The sequence below is a fragment of the Schistocerca cancellata genome, chromosome 7 (genome assembly GCF_023864275.1).
Source record: "Schistocerca cancellata isolate TAMUIC-IGC-003103 chromosome 7, iqSchCanc2.1, whole genome shotgun sequence".
In the NCBI taxonomy this organism is placed as follows: domain Eukaryota; kingdom Metazoa; phylum Arthropoda; class Insecta; order Orthoptera; family Acrididae; genus Schistocerca; species Schistocerca cancellata.
In genome coordinates, this window is record NC_064632.1 from 450,676,064 (window position 1) to 450,691,761 (window position 15,698).

Sequence of the window (15,698 nt, forward strand, 5' to 3'; positions counted from 1 at the left end):
GGCAGGTCCCCGGACTCGTACATGAACAGTGAACATTCGCGCACGGGAGATCATCGCCAGTGTTTGTGTGTGCCTTCGTGTTCGTGTTCCAGTGTTTCATCGTTTGTGCTCCATCGTTGACGTGTGTCATTTATTCATCTCTGTTCGTGTCCACGTTCTGAACGTTTTTTATTCGGACACTGCGCCTGTGAACGGCTCCATGTTTTTTAATTTTGTATGTCTACTGTTTTCTATCCACCATGTTTGTTTTTCGATGTCTCCTTATGTACCGTTTGTCCTATCTGTGGCCAAAGAGTGGCGTAGTTTGCCGCTGCCGACCTACCTGTATAAGGTATGAAAATAACAATAAAGGGAAAGAAAAGCTCAACCAGCCAGTCTAATGTTGCGTGCGTCTCTGGACATATCGCCTTGCCTTAGCCAGCGTATTTACTTTCTTGTTTTGTGTAGGAATGGACGTAGTTTTCTTGTGATTCTGTTGTTTCGATCTTTTTGTTATTCGTTAGGTCCTTCGTTTGTAGTGTCCGTCCTCTCCCGTTGTGTTGTTGTTCGCTGCCCGCTCCGTGGGTCCCGCCGCGCTTTCCGTCACGTCAGCCCTGCGACCGTTCCGGCCGCAGTTACAACATTACCCAATCCGAAATGGTGATGAAATCCCTACTCCTTGAATTTCTTACACAAAATGTAGATTCCTTTCTTTTATACGAGTTATTTCCGTAGACAGAAGAAATCAGACCATACATGCGTTTTCACATCACTAAAGTATCGTTAGTTTTTGTGAAAATCCCATACAGCTGTATGGCATAGGCTATATTTCCTCTGAGTATTTTCTTATTTTCTCATATGATAAAAAAAAATCTGTTCTTATCAGCTTAATATCTGTTAGGTCTTGCATCACAGAACTAAAATATTAAACTCATTTTTGGCTCATGACAGAGTGCTTAGTGCATGCTCTACTATCTATGCACTGTTTTTCTATATGTATGTGCCTGTATAGATTTCACGTGGGGGGGGGGGCACTCTCATAGAACCGACTAGCTTCAGGACAGGTGTAGGATAGAGCTCGTAGGTGGATTCACCTCATGTTACATCAGGGATAGGGTTTAAGGGTGGATTCAAAAACCGTTATGCCAGAGATAGGGTTCGAAGGTGGGTCCATCATGCATTATGACTGGGATAGATTTCACACGTGGATCCGCCACTTATTACAGCCAGGACAGCGTTCGAAAGTGTATCTACAACGCATTATGGCCACAGTATGGTTCGGAGGTGGATCCAACTCACTTTATGGCCAGGTTAGGGTTTGAAGGTGAATCCAGTCACTATAAGTACGGGGCGATGTCTGTTGGTGGATTCACTGGCAGTAGGTTTGGAGTATGGTCTGGAGCCCCCTCCACACGAAATGATACAGGCACACACACACACACACACACACACACACACACACACACACACACACACACACACACACACACACATACAAATAAATAGCACAATTGTGCTAGGTGTTGACAGCTCTACAACATTTACATGTAATTTTAGAATACTTGTCGAGAAGTGATGTCATGATCACATGAGCAGACGCGACATAAAATCGGTAAAATTACGAAAATTGAGAGAATATACGTACAAATTGAGGGAAAATACGCCAAAGTCTGGGGAAATTGAGGAAGAATGAGGCAGTACTTATACATATCTGCTTGGTGCAGAAAAATTCTTGTACATGGGAAAGAGTACGTGCCAACAAGAGGAATACGAGAAATAGTTGACATGAAAGCACCAGGAACCAGGGAAACAGCCATTTTTCGTGGACAGCGAAAAGATGGCTGGAACAGATTGTTTAACCAGGATGACCAAAAAATGTAAAGTAATACATTTATATACGCTGGATCACAAGCCCAGGGGTGACCCTAAAGTTATTGGACCCACCTTGTAGATTTTTATAGTGTCCTAAGCTTTGTATTACCAGCTTGGGTTCTGCGCCATACAACTACAGAATGGATCATATGATTCAATCTATGAAAGACTGCTTATGTGTTTTAAACTCCAACTCTGTGGTAGAGTGATGATGAATTCTAGAGAGAGGGAAGTTCATTTATCACACATCTATTTTTTTCTGTTGTTCTCTCGGGCAGTGTGTGCCTGTGTCAGTTGTGTGGTAAAACCTGCGTTCTACAGTGATTCTAGGTCAGTGACCAGGGGTTTTCAAGTTACTGCAATTCACACGCGGGCTTCCCACGCAGCGTCTCTCGTCACCCGGGTGGTCCGGTGACAGGCGGGCACTGCTGATCTTGAAAGGGTAAGCCGACGGGTGTGAGGGAGTCGAGTGAATGCTTTCCAGACGCCGACATTGTAGAATAGCGGCAGACACGCTCGCAGGGGCCTGAAGTAGCGGCTGGGCTAGAGGTTCTGTTACTTCGCAGAAACTTAGCGAAAACACTTTCTGGCGGGCTACCAGCGAGGCGTGGGAATGACTTGTGTACCCAGGCAGTTTTGGCGGGCAAATTCACGCGCTTTCTGCAAAATCGTAACTGTGATTGGCTTGCTCAGGGCATAGATCCGTGACGTAGCAAAATCGGTGCAGAAATTGGCGCCAAGAATCTCCATTGGTGGAATGGTAGTGCTCCGGCAATAGAGTGGAATTTTTCGCTGGTTTTCGAGTTGCTGATTGGAACGGTTAACCACGGCCACTGTCGTGGGGGCGGGAATGTTCTGTGTTCGGTTTGTACAGGTGCTTTGGAGGTAGCCAGCTCTCGCCTTTCAGTCGGAGTAGGTTACAACACTGAGCTCTCGCTGCTCTGGACAGCCTGCCTTCCGTTGGCTGTCTAATATACTTTTATTTGATTGTAACTGTTTAACGAAGTTGCTGAAGTTTCGACTTCAGCGTAACTTTCCGAGTACAGTTGGCAATTGAGCGTTCTACATACAAGCGGCCTATGTTGTCTGTCTTGGGCAGTTTTGGCTAAAGTTGACTGTATCGGAGTTACTGTGTGACTTCGCTTGTGAAAATCAATCACTGTACCGTCAGTGATTGCGTGGTGAGCCTTCTTTGTCTCCCTCAGAGGCGCATTTGTATTGATAGGAAGTCTTTAGTCTGGAACAACCAGATCAGGACAATTTGTTTCGGGCTATACTCGCGACATTATCATCACCACGACGGGACGTCGAAGCAACCAGCCATCGCTTCCAGTACGCCAGATCGTGTCCTTGCAGCTAAGAAGACAGCTTGGTAATGTACGTCCGCAGCACCGGCAAAGCAGGCATTTCTGCTAGGCGATAATCAGAGCTCAGCAGAGCGCGCCTGTTCGTCTTTTATAACTTTGTTCTATCTTGGGTGTTCATTGTCTAAGTTCTCACTAATGTAGCAGCAATTAATGTTGGGTTAGCTGTGTGTCTCTCTTAAGATTTGTGTTGCAAGGAATTGGCTCCACATACCACTTCGTCACAAACGTCATAAATCTAGTTTAGTGACAACTTCACCTTCACAGCGTTTATTTGAGTATCCAATTTAAGCCAATTTGATGTATTGTAAATGTTTCATGTGTTTTGTTTATTATTTTGAGTTATAATAAATCATATTGTTATTTTGGACAGAACTTTCATTCTGTTAATCGGTAGAGCAACCCTATCATTTCTCACGACGTTAATGAAGCTTTCCTTTATTTAACTTATTTATCAAATGAAATTATTGCAGGCGCCAAACTCTTTTCTACTCCACTTGCAGGGTCGATTACAGTCAGTTCGCGTTTCTTTTTAATCCATGTGCAACAGCAAAAGTCGGAGTTAGAATAGGGGGGCTTAGAGCATCATTTACATATGTAGATTCTAGAAGAATTTAGTGTTAAATACACTGCTAGCCCCGGCACCTCGCACCAAAACAGCGATCTTATACGTTGGTGCACTATGCACCACCAACGTGAGGAAATAAGTGTCCTTGGTCTCTTGGAAAACGGAACACCAATACATCTGCTATCCCGTCACTATGGAAGATGATACTAAATGTAAAGGCCATCACCTTCAGACAGCTGTTTGGAAACGGTCCACAATGCCGCAAACTCTTCCAGTTTCCATATGTTGCGCTGTCTTCTACATTTTTCTCCTTATAAAACACCACCTCCGTCTTTTTTTTTTCAACCATCCTGTATGTTGTGGGAGCAGCTTACCTGACATCGTGCAATGTCCAGCTTTCTATGAGAGCGTGTTAATATCGGTTTAGCACTCGACACAGACCTCAAAGTCATGGTAGAAAAACAAAGGTGTAGCTATGTACACAGTTGTAGTCATATACTGTTTCGATGTGTTACAGAAAAAAAAACAATGTATCAACAGTTGTAGTCATATACTGTTTCGATGTATCAAGCTGTTTATGAAACAACACAAGAACTCTATATTATGATTTATAGTATGTGGAACATGGTATCCCTCAGGTACGGGCGACAAATCTTTATAAAGGTCCGTGGAAGGGACTTCTACCACTGGCGGCCTGATCTAATAGATCAATACATGTTTATTTAATGGAATCGCCGCATATGATCAATGTCAACAGGCAGACGGTATTTGTTTTCCATATATCGGAAGAGAGCCATGCCGTAAAATCTTATTGAGTTCTCTACCAGGTGACGTTAGCGAAGTTTTTGTAGTTCGTTGTTTTACTCTGTTGGATGTTACAAAAATAATGCTGGGAAAGAGACAGAGCCTGTGCCGTCAACGAAGACTATGACACCATTACATTGCCGTATTTCTAGCATAGTAATCATAGGAATGAGATAAAGAAGATAAGGACATGTACAGGGGGATATTTATAAAGTCATTCCCTATCAATGAACTGTATGTGTTATACTTCTGAATTTATTTGTGCTGTCCACGTATACTCTACACGATGCTGAATTTCCTCCTGCCCGTTAATGTGCTATTTTTATCGTTGTCGTAGATATCTAGTCAGTGATGACCGGAGGACTAGACTGTCTTCTAACTAATGAAACAGTTCTGTCGCAACGTGATGGGATTACGAGAGAATTAGCAGGCGCCTGTGACTTGGCGGGGAAGATCTCTTACTTGTGGAAATCAGGTGGGTCAATATGCTATATATCGAAGACTGGAGGATTCGTAAGAATATGGTAGGTAAGAGTGAGAATACGGTAGGTAAGCGATACACTGACGAAAGAGGAGTTGAGGGGTGGACTCTATACCGTTTCTTCTAAGTATTGTGGACAAAGATGTTACAGTCTCTCACACATGTCTCGCAAAATGACTTAAATGAGAAAATTAGGGGCTAACATTCCTTTTACCGAGAGACAACGAGCAGCAGACGTTCTGTGTTGTGGTTCCTCGATAAATAAGAAACAACATTTTTCTGTGAGTTTTGTGTGCTTATAAATGGTTGGGCTGACATCTTTACAGGTAGAGCAAATTTACATCTACATCTGTATGCATAGTTTGCAAACCATCGTGATGGTGCTGGTGGAGGGTATCCTAAGCCACTACTAGTCATTTCTTTTCCTATTCCACTCGCAAATAGAGCAAAGGAAAGAAACACTGTCTATACGCCTTCATATGAGCGTTAATTTCTCGTATCTTATCTTCGTGGTCCTTACATCAAATGTACGTTGGCGACAGCAGAATCCTTCTGCAGTGAGTTTCAAATGTCAGTTCCAAAAAAAAAAAAAAAAAAAAAAAAAAAAAAAAAAAAAAAAAAAAAAAAAAACACCTTCCTCTATGAGTTGCCTGGCGAGTTCAGTACGACTGCAGGAAAAAAATACTCAACACGCAAAGGAGCTCTCATTATCAACTTAATTACTCGTATTTTAGTCAATCAGTTGATATCAATGTGTGCTGCTGGGCGGGTGGAAGCGAGAGTGAGAATACTGCGAATATAAATCGTTGCGGCGAGATCTTTTAAGGATATTTCAATCTCCCATTTACACAAGGAGAGGTGGTCATCGTAATAAAATCAGCTACGAATATATTATTAAATTTATAAACTGATATGTAGTATTAACCTGACAGTACTGCATGCTCTTAGCACTCAGTCGTGAGCCGTATGATGCAGGACGGCTGGTGTGGCCGAGCGGTTCTAGGCGCTTCAGTCTGAAACCGCGCGACCGCTACGGTCGCAGATTCGAATCCTGCCTCGGGCATGGATGTTTGTGATGTCCTTCGGTTAGTTAGGTTTAAGTAGTTCTAACTTCTAGGGGACTGATGACCTCAGATGTTAAATCCCATAGTGCTCAGAGCCACTTAAACCTATGATGCAGGATGTAACAGATATTAAGCTGATAAGAACAGACTTTTTTTTATCGGATATGAAAATACTTAGGGGAAATATAACCTATTCCATATTGCTGCATTGTATTTTCGCAGTAAGTAACGATACTTCAGCGATGTGAAAATGCGTGTACGGTCCGATTTCTTCTGTCTTCAAAAATAACTCGTATAAAAGGAAGCAGTCCACATTTTGCATGAAAAGGTGTATGGACTACAACATCCCAATTTCAGATTGGGTAAAGTGGACTTTTAAACTGAGGAGCCTGTGACAGGGTGGAATGTCACTTAGAACTATACATCCAAGCCGCGCCTGCTTGTTTCGCAGTGTCTGCGGCATAGAGGGCGTGGTGCGGACCGGCGTATGGTGCACGTTTCGCAATCATGCGTGTGTGCGATTTTTAGCCAGATATGTTTAACTGAAACGTTCTGATGAAAGAGGGTGCTTGCGTTCACAAACATACTTGCATACAAGACCTCGGATATATTTAGCGCTACGATCTATTTGTGGTGGAAATTAAATTACTTGATCTGCATAATGTTTGTGTGTGATTCTCTAACTTCGAAACTACGTTTTATTACAAAGAAGGACCATTGTAAGTCGTAGTGAATGTTTTAGGCGATCTATTTGACCAATGTAGTAAATTGTTAAATAATTGATTTGATAGGGTAGTGCAAATGGACTATTTCCCGCAATTTTTTTATATCGCAATTGCTTGAGCTCTCTCTTTGTATTCAGCTGTAGCCAATAGGAACACAGTATTCTGACGAGGGATAAAAACCTCCGTCTGCATGTCTGGAGACGTTGGTTCATGCACAAACAGGAAGAGTCACTTGAGAGTGAGCGGTGCTGTTTTAGTGGTAAATCCCAAGGTATCAAATATCAAAGGGATGCCGCCATCCGATACTTTGTTCGGTGCATCGGTGCAGCGAGGACAAAGGCGGCTGACATCCGGTCTGTGGTCTGTTGTATTTGGCACTGTAATCCGTAATTAGAGCACTTGGCGGTTTTTGACCTCTGTGGCAGAGTCTGGACGATAGACACACATGTGGGCGACCCTAAGTGCTTACTGTTATGATATCATGAGAGGTGGGGACAGATGTGAACTGTACTGAAGTGGGGGAGCCCTGTCTCCAACACCCTGATTAAATAAAGAATATGCATCAACATATTATTCTCACTATCTGAATTTCATACAGTGAGATCCTTCCCTCCAGCACAGACTGCATCTTTTCCCTGCCAATTTTAAGGTGGAGGATTGGGGGGGGGGGTACTGGGGTAGGGGAGGGGAGCGCTGAGGGTTTCCCAGAGGGGGAGGGTTTAATTAAGTTTTCGACTTAATTAATTAGTCAGTTAATTTAATATCATGAGTGTGCTTGTACCAGTGATCTTTTTCCTGCCAATTCCCATGTGGAGGAGGAGAGGTAGAAATGGCGGAGCGGAGGAGTGGGGAAGGGAGGGGAGGGCTGGTGGATTTCCCAAAGAGGGATGGCTTAATTAATTTATCAATTTAATTATTTAGTCACTGAATTTGATATCACAAGTGTGCTTGTTTTGGCAATGGGGAGGGGGAGAGGGGTGGGGATTTCCCAGCTGTGTGGGGGAGGAGGAGGAGTGGGACAGGGATGGTGTGGGGATTTCTTAGAAGGATGGATTATCCTCAGGGGATCATAAATCGATTAGCATAAGAATAGGTTAAAGGGAGGGGTGGGGTGTTTCTCAGAAGGACAATTAGCATAACAAAAGGTTAATGGGAGAGTGAAGGGGAGGGATGGAGGTTACATGAAAAACCACTTAGCAGAACAATAATTAAGGTCATAAATCAGTCAGCTGTCACAATGTAATTAATTTGCATATCAATCAGATATCAAAAGTGCACCAGAACCCCTTTGCCCTGTTACTGACATTCTCTGCAGGTACCGCAAATGGCAGTTCAAACACCCAAATAGTTCTAATGCCTAATCCCGACTGTTTGCATTTGACCAAGCCAACGTTGCCATCAGTATGAAGGAAATGGTCGCGGTTAAAACGGACTCACACGCAATGTGATTGATCATTTTAACGTAAATGGCTTTACTGACAATTGAGAATCGAGACACAGATACTCAGAAGTCTCGTTGGCGGTATCTTCGCCTACTCACATAGAGCAACCGTTCCACATCAGAGGCTGTCGGTCTTGCGTATTTCGGACAGAAGATGAAACATAATGTCGATTTTCTGAGCTTATTTCTCATGATGTCAATGTGCAAAGCCCGCACACATGCCAAGCTGCAATGTAAACAAACATGTGTTCACATCCTCCTCAGGCAGAAATACGGCACATCCTCTCTGGGCGGTTACAGAAGCCGGACTGAAATCTATGGTCCAATGGAGATTTGATCTCGTGACATCTCTGTTTCCCAGCACACGCTTTACTGCTTTTTTTTTCAGTGTTTTTGTTAGTGTTACCAGCATTTGGTCTGGGCGGACGTTACATGACACCCGTTCAAGTTCACACTGAAACTTAACTCAGTATTTTTTTTTTTCTTTTAATACAGAGGGCAGTCAGCCCTCTGACCATATGTTCTAAGCTACCATGCCGGCTATACTAGACCACATTTTGACACCCCACGTATTATTTGCACCTTTTGCTGGGTAGGAGGTGTCTCCCAGATATGGGTAGCTGGCGGGAAATCCTGTGGAGCAACAGTCCTGCAGTTGGATTTTGTTTTGCAGGACCATATTTCGAAATGGATCCACAACATATGCAAATTCACAAGATTTTAAATTAGAGACCCACCCTCGAGCTGTCTAATTACTTGATCTTAAATTTACGAGGAATCGTTACTTGCAGTGGTACAAAAACGGACTTGTTGCTATTGGGAAGCAAGAAAATGTTTTGGAAGCAGACTGAAGCAAATACTGGGACAGCCAAGCAGCCCAATGCGCTTCTTCTCAGAACGGACCACGTGGGATGGCAGTCACACAATGACCGATAACTGGCAGAGCTTTCTCTTACGCACTGTGTCGCTGCCATGCAAAATCCGCAATAGAGACAGTCGCTTGCAGCGATCACTTGCGAGAACATTTTATGAGTTTGAGTGAAGAGAAACCTTAACAGAAAACGCTATTGTCTGCCGAACATAGACACGACTTTTGGGATAGACGCCCCGAGATACCTATTGTGCAGCTAAAAAAAAAAAAAAAAAAAAAAGCCCCCGGTCTTTGGAAGCCATGTGATGCTACTGAATGCGAGGCTCTTGCACAAGAAAACTTTGTTTAATAACATAAGAAAGACGGGCGTTGGTTCATCTGGAACTTTTCCCAGAGTGACTGGAAGCATGGCAGTGCTCAAAGAAAGCTCTTTTATTGGCTGAAGAAAGAGCCAGACAGAGCGAGGGACTACTTTTTTTCTGAGGAAACCGTAAGGAAGCGTTGACTGATTAACCAGTTTAAACATAGCCCAGGGACTGCGCTCTCAGAGACACATTTTTAGAAGGTGGGGCTCGTAAGAAACAGAATCCAGCTAGTCAGGTATAACTCGTAACGAAAAACCCGGTAAAGTGGGGCTTCCTTGACAGACACCTTCGCACTATAAATTCACAAGCCATCTTACTCTTCTCTCCTAAGTCATTTCATGACTACCACTTAGTACCTACGTGATTTATTTTCAGTTCCCTCCCCTCCCCCCCCCCCCCACCATATCAGGTTAACAGATTTGTGTTCACACAGGTTGCCTTAAGTATCTGTTTTATCGAGTGTTTCCACAGGAAGCCTTTATGAAATATTATTGAGAATCAAGCCTTTTTGTCATAACTGTGAATTGTCGAGATGATAAATAAACAAAATGATTAATATATCAGATTTCATTCACGTACGTTCCTAATAATAAAAGAAAAACACCTACAGTTGGATCACGAAGGACTAGGCCTTCAATTTAAAACAGTGGGTTGGAGACAGACCCTTGTGACCTCGTTGATTAAAAATGTTTCGAAATTTGTGGTAAGTTCCTATGGGACCAAACTGCTGAGGTCATTGTTCCCTAGGCTTACACACTACTTAATCTAACTTCAACTAACTTACGCTGAGGACAACGCACACACACACACACCCATGCCTGAGGGAGGACTCGAACCTCCGACTGGGGGGAACCGCGTGAACTGTGGTAAGGCGCTTCAGACCGCACGGCCACCCCGCGCGGCTGGCTTATCAAACCTTTGTCACATCACTATGCTAAATGTCAATAATCAGGTGTCACACTATGTTCTGATGACAGGTCTCCATAAAAGCAGCAGTATATCGAATTTTAGATGATTCAGCATCACTTCATTCTTGTGTATATTTTGCTACCTCTAAGAACTGAAGTCTTAATAAAATGTATAAAAGTGGTATGCATCATGTAATCGCTTATACATAAATCTAGTCAAAGCGAATACAGGAAGCCATAAGACAACATTTTTTTAAGTTTATTCAAAACGTTATGGACGAATTCTTAGATGGGCGGTGAGGAGGAAAGGGGGGGGGGGGGGAGCGATTAGAGCAGAAAAAGTAAATTCCTCTTACCAGTTTCCAGCGTGGCACGGCACGACATCCACTTCGTAGTGGCTTAGACAACCTCGGCTACTGTATCGTTAGATCGCTAACGTTAGCAGCGGCCAGACACAAAACATTAGTGGGCCAAAGTCGAGAGACTTCTGCCGAGACAGAATTAGGAAGCCTGGTTGAGGATGTTGTGACTAAATAGTAATTGCATTTTTTCAGATAAACTAGCTTTTCGCGATCTTGTCATAGATGCCACCGTAACTGGTTTGGGATTTTAAAAGACGGCTACTACAAGCTTTTGTTGTTGAGACCGAGTGCTATTGCGGTAAAGACACTGAACTAACAATCCTAGGTTCCCTAAATTATTGATTGTATATTTTGGAAGGGCCCTTGAAACGGACACGGTCTATTTCATTCAGATTTCATGTTATTTCCGAGCAAGAGCTGTATCTGTAATGGCTTCGTCGTCGCGGTGCGGCTGGAGCTTACTGTTCCTAACTATCCTTCGTCTTGTCATCTCTTACTGGCGCGAGGAGCACCTATAAACAACTTTTTGTGTTTTATATTATCGTTGTTCTAATTTATCATGCGAAGTCGTTGTTTACCTTCGCGCCACTTTGTGCACATGACAAAGCATCAACAGAAAAGCGTGTAGCTACAATCTGTAGATGGAGTTTTTAAATCACTTAGGCCCCTAGTCTGCTGTGTCTCGTGTGCTGTTTCGAGTTAATAGCTCTTACACTACTTTACGTCTTCATCTACGTCTACATCTACATTGGCTGACACAAATAGTGAAGTATCCTGAAGGGAAGGAGGAAATAAAACGAAACTTTAAAGACTGAGAGGATCTATGATATTATACCGGCGATAACAATATAAAGTCAAATTTACAAAAACGCGGCTCTTTGGGCCTACTTATGAATATGACGTTGCACTCCCTCTGGCCTGGAAGCATGCACTGATTCGGAGGGCAATGGTCTCATTTAGCCGTTGTCTCTTTTTCTGAGGCAACCTGGCACCCAACTGTTGTAACTGATCCTTGACATCGTGGGTACTTGCTCAGAGACGGAGTTGACGTTCGAGCTGATCTCACAAGGTTCTATGAGGGGCAGAGCTGGCGATTTTTATGGCTACTGGAGTACCTCAGCATTACGCAAACCGTTCATAGACATACATGCCACATGCGGACCAGCATTGTCCTGTTGAAAACTAGCACCATGGGACTGTCGCATCAGAAGTTGCAGATGAGGATGCAGGATGTCCGTGACATAACCGTTTTGACAAAATGGTTCAAATGGTTCCAAGCACTATGAGACTTAACATTTGAGGTCATCAGTCCCCTAGACTTAGAACTACTTGTACCTAAGTATCCTAAGGACATCACACACATCCATGCTCAAGGCAGGATTCGAACTTGCGACCGTTGCAGCAGCGCGGTTCCGGACTGAAGCGCCGAGAACCGCTCGGCCACAGTGACTGGCCCGTTCTGACATCAGAGTTCCCTCAATCACTATCATCCATGATCTGAAGTCGTACCCAATACATCCTCACACCTTGACTCAAGGTACAACACAGCTGCATCTCTACAAACCTTGAAACAATGGGACCTCTTCCCAGGTTTTCGCTATAGTCATCTGGGGTAACGGAGGGGGCCATTCATTGTTCAACACAATGCGACCCATTTTACAGGAGTCCACGCTTCCCGGTCACGGCACTATTCCAAACAGCCGTTTGTATTGTGGCTTTTACAGCAACCTACGCATGTGATGGGAATTCCCTAGCCTGACGGCTGCAAGTCTCCGACCAATGGTGCAGGATGACACAGAATGTTTGCAGGGATTCCATTACTTGTTCTCGGATGCCGAGCACAGATGAGAAGACGTGACGATCTGCTGGGTGTACAATACGGCCATCCTCCCTTGTCGTGGTCAGACTTGCTCTACTGTAACCTTGACGACGAGTACGCCTGCCCTCACCTTCCCATGTAGTCCAAATTGGACTTCTGTCACATCCGAATGATCTCTAAATCAGGACTTTACACGACTTAACCACCAAACAAAGTCCCACAACTATGTCCCTTTCAACCTCTGGCAGGTGCTGAAAATGCTGACCCAGACGTATACGAGGTATCTCCGTGTCGTTCACAGTGATCACTCAACATCTGACGGCGTTTACGTCATTTATTCACCCTATAATGCATGGTAACAACACTAAACAAAAAGAACACTATTGCACCCTGTTGGCCGTTCTACTTGCAAAATGGTTCAGATGGCTCTGAGCCCTATGGGACTCGACATCTGAGGTCATCAGTCCCCTAGAACTACTTAAACCTAACTAACCTAAGGACATCACACACATCCATGCCCGAGGCAGGATTCGAACCTGCGACCATAGCGGTGGCGCGGTTCCAGACTGAAGCGCTTGGAACCGCTGGGCCACATTGACCGGCGTTCCGCTTGCACAGAGAATTACAACTCTAATCGCTTATATATCCTCCGACGGAGTATATGTATGTGTACTACGTTACATTGACACCAGACCATGTCTTCTGGGTGCTTCACTTTATTCTCACGCAGTGTACGAAGGGTCAATCAATAAATAATGCAGCTCATTCTTTTCTCGGCAATTTCGGTGGAAAAAATGCGTAATTTCTTGTGGGACATCGCAGAATATTCCCGCTTCAGCCCCTACAGTTTCATGAAGTTCAGATCGTTAGTGGCGCTGTACGTAGCCTTCAAAGTGGCATCTGTAATGAAGGTGCGTTCCTAGCAGGGAGCTGTCATTGAGTTTCTTTTGGCGGGAAACCAGAGCTTAGCGGATACTCATAAGCGCTTGTAGACTGTTTACGAAGATATGGCAGTGAACAAAAGCACGGGGAGTCGTTGGGCGAGGCGTCTGTCACCATCTCAACAATGTCACGCATACATGTCCGATCTCCCGTGTTCCGGCCGACCGTACACAGCTGTGACTCATGCAGTGTTGGAACGTACGGACACTCTCATTCGAGGTGATCGACAGATTACAGTAAAACACCTCGCTGCACATTGGAAGCCTCTGTTGGTAGTTGTGACACTCTCGTCCAGCAGTTGCGGTTCTCAACAGTGCATGTCTGCTGGGTTCCTCGCAGCCTTACAGAAGACCATAAAGAGCAACGACCACCTGTGCGGAACTGCTTGTGCGTTACGAGGCTGATCGTCACAATTTTTGGTCAAACATCGCCACAGGCGATGAAACAAAATTTCATCACTTCGAACCGGAAACAAAGTGGCAAGCCATGGAGTGGTGCCACACCACCTATCCTGCAAAGAAAAAGTTCAAAACCATACTCTCAGCCAGTAAAGTCATGGCGACGGTTTTCTGGGACTCTGAAAGTGTTATTCTGTTTGCTGTCCTCCCCCATGGTGCAACGATAAACTGTAAAGCGCTACCCCAGAAAACTGAAGAAACGACTTCAGCGAGTTCGTCGCCACAAAAATACAAACGAATTTCTCCTTCTCCATGACAACGCAAGGACTCACTCAAGTCTGAACACCCAAGAGGAGCTCACATATCTTCACTGGACTGTCCTTCCTCATCTACCGCACAGCCCTGATCTCGCACTTTCCGATTTTCATAGGGACCCAATGAAGGAGGCACTGCGCAGGAAGCAGTAAATGGATGATGCGCCAAGGCGTTGGCTCCGACGTCGACGAGTAGAGTGATACCATGTGGCCATACAGCCCCCCCCCCCCCACCCTCCCCCCGGTAAGGTGGCGTAAGGCCGTCGCATTGGAAGGAGATTATGATGAAAAAATAGGGCTTTGTGGACAAAAGAATGAGGAATAATACAGGGTGGTCCACTGATCGTGACCGGGACAAATATCTCACGAAATAAGCGTCAAACGAAAAAACTACAAAGAACGAAACTTGCCTAGCTTGAAGCGGGAAACCAGATGGCGTTATGCTTGGCCCGCTAGATGACGCTGCCATAGGTCAAACGGATATCAACTGCGTTTTTTAAAATGGGAACCCCCATCTTTTATTATATATTCGTGTAGTACGTAAAGAAATATGAATGTTTTAGTGTGAGCACTTTTTTCGCTTTGTGATAGATGGCGCTTTAATAGTCACAAACATTTGGCTCACAATTTTAGACGAACAGTTGGTAACAGGTAGGTTTTTTAAATTAAAATACAGAACGTAGGTACGTTTGAACATTTTATTTCGGTTGTTCCAATGTGATAAATGTACCTGGGTGAACTCATCATTTCTGAGAACGCATGCTGTTACAGCGTGATTACCTGTAAATACCACATTAATGCAATAAATGCTTAAAATGATGTCTGTCAACCTCAATGCATTTGGCAATACGTGTAACGACATTCCTCTCAACAGCGAGTGGTTCGCCTTCCGTAATGTTCGCACATGCATTGACAATGCTCTGACGCATGTTGTCAGGCGTTGTCGGTGGATCACGATGGTAAATATCCTTCAACTTTCCCCGCAGAAAGAAATCTGCGGACGTCAGATCCGGTGAACGTGCGGGCCATGGTATGGTGCTTCGACGACCAATCCACCTGTCATGAAATATGCTATTCAATACCGCTTCAACCGCACGCGAGCTATGTGCCGGACATCCATCATGTTGGAAGTACATCGCCATTATGTCATACAGTGAAACATCTTGTAGTAACATCGGTAGAACATTACGTAGGAAATCAGCATACATTGCACCATTTAGATTGCCATCGATAAAATGGGGGCCAATTATCCTTCCTCCCATAATGCCGCATCATATATTAACCCGCCAAGGTCACTGATGTTCCACTTGTCGCAGCCATCGTGAATTTTCCGTTGCCCAATAGTGCATGTTATGCCGGTTTACGTTACCGCTGTTGGTGAATGACGCTTCGTCGCTAAATAGAACGCGTGCAAAAAATCT

At 44.3% G+C, this 15,698-nt stretch overlaps 1 pseudogene; it reads left to right on the top strand.

Moving 5' to 3' along the window:
• The first annotated feature begins 817 nt into the window (after nucleotides 1-817).
• On the top strand, nucleotides 818-1,020 carry LOC126093322 (U2 spliceosomal RNA; annotated as a pseudogene).
• Nucleotides 1,021-15,698: the final 14,678 nt, after the last annotated feature.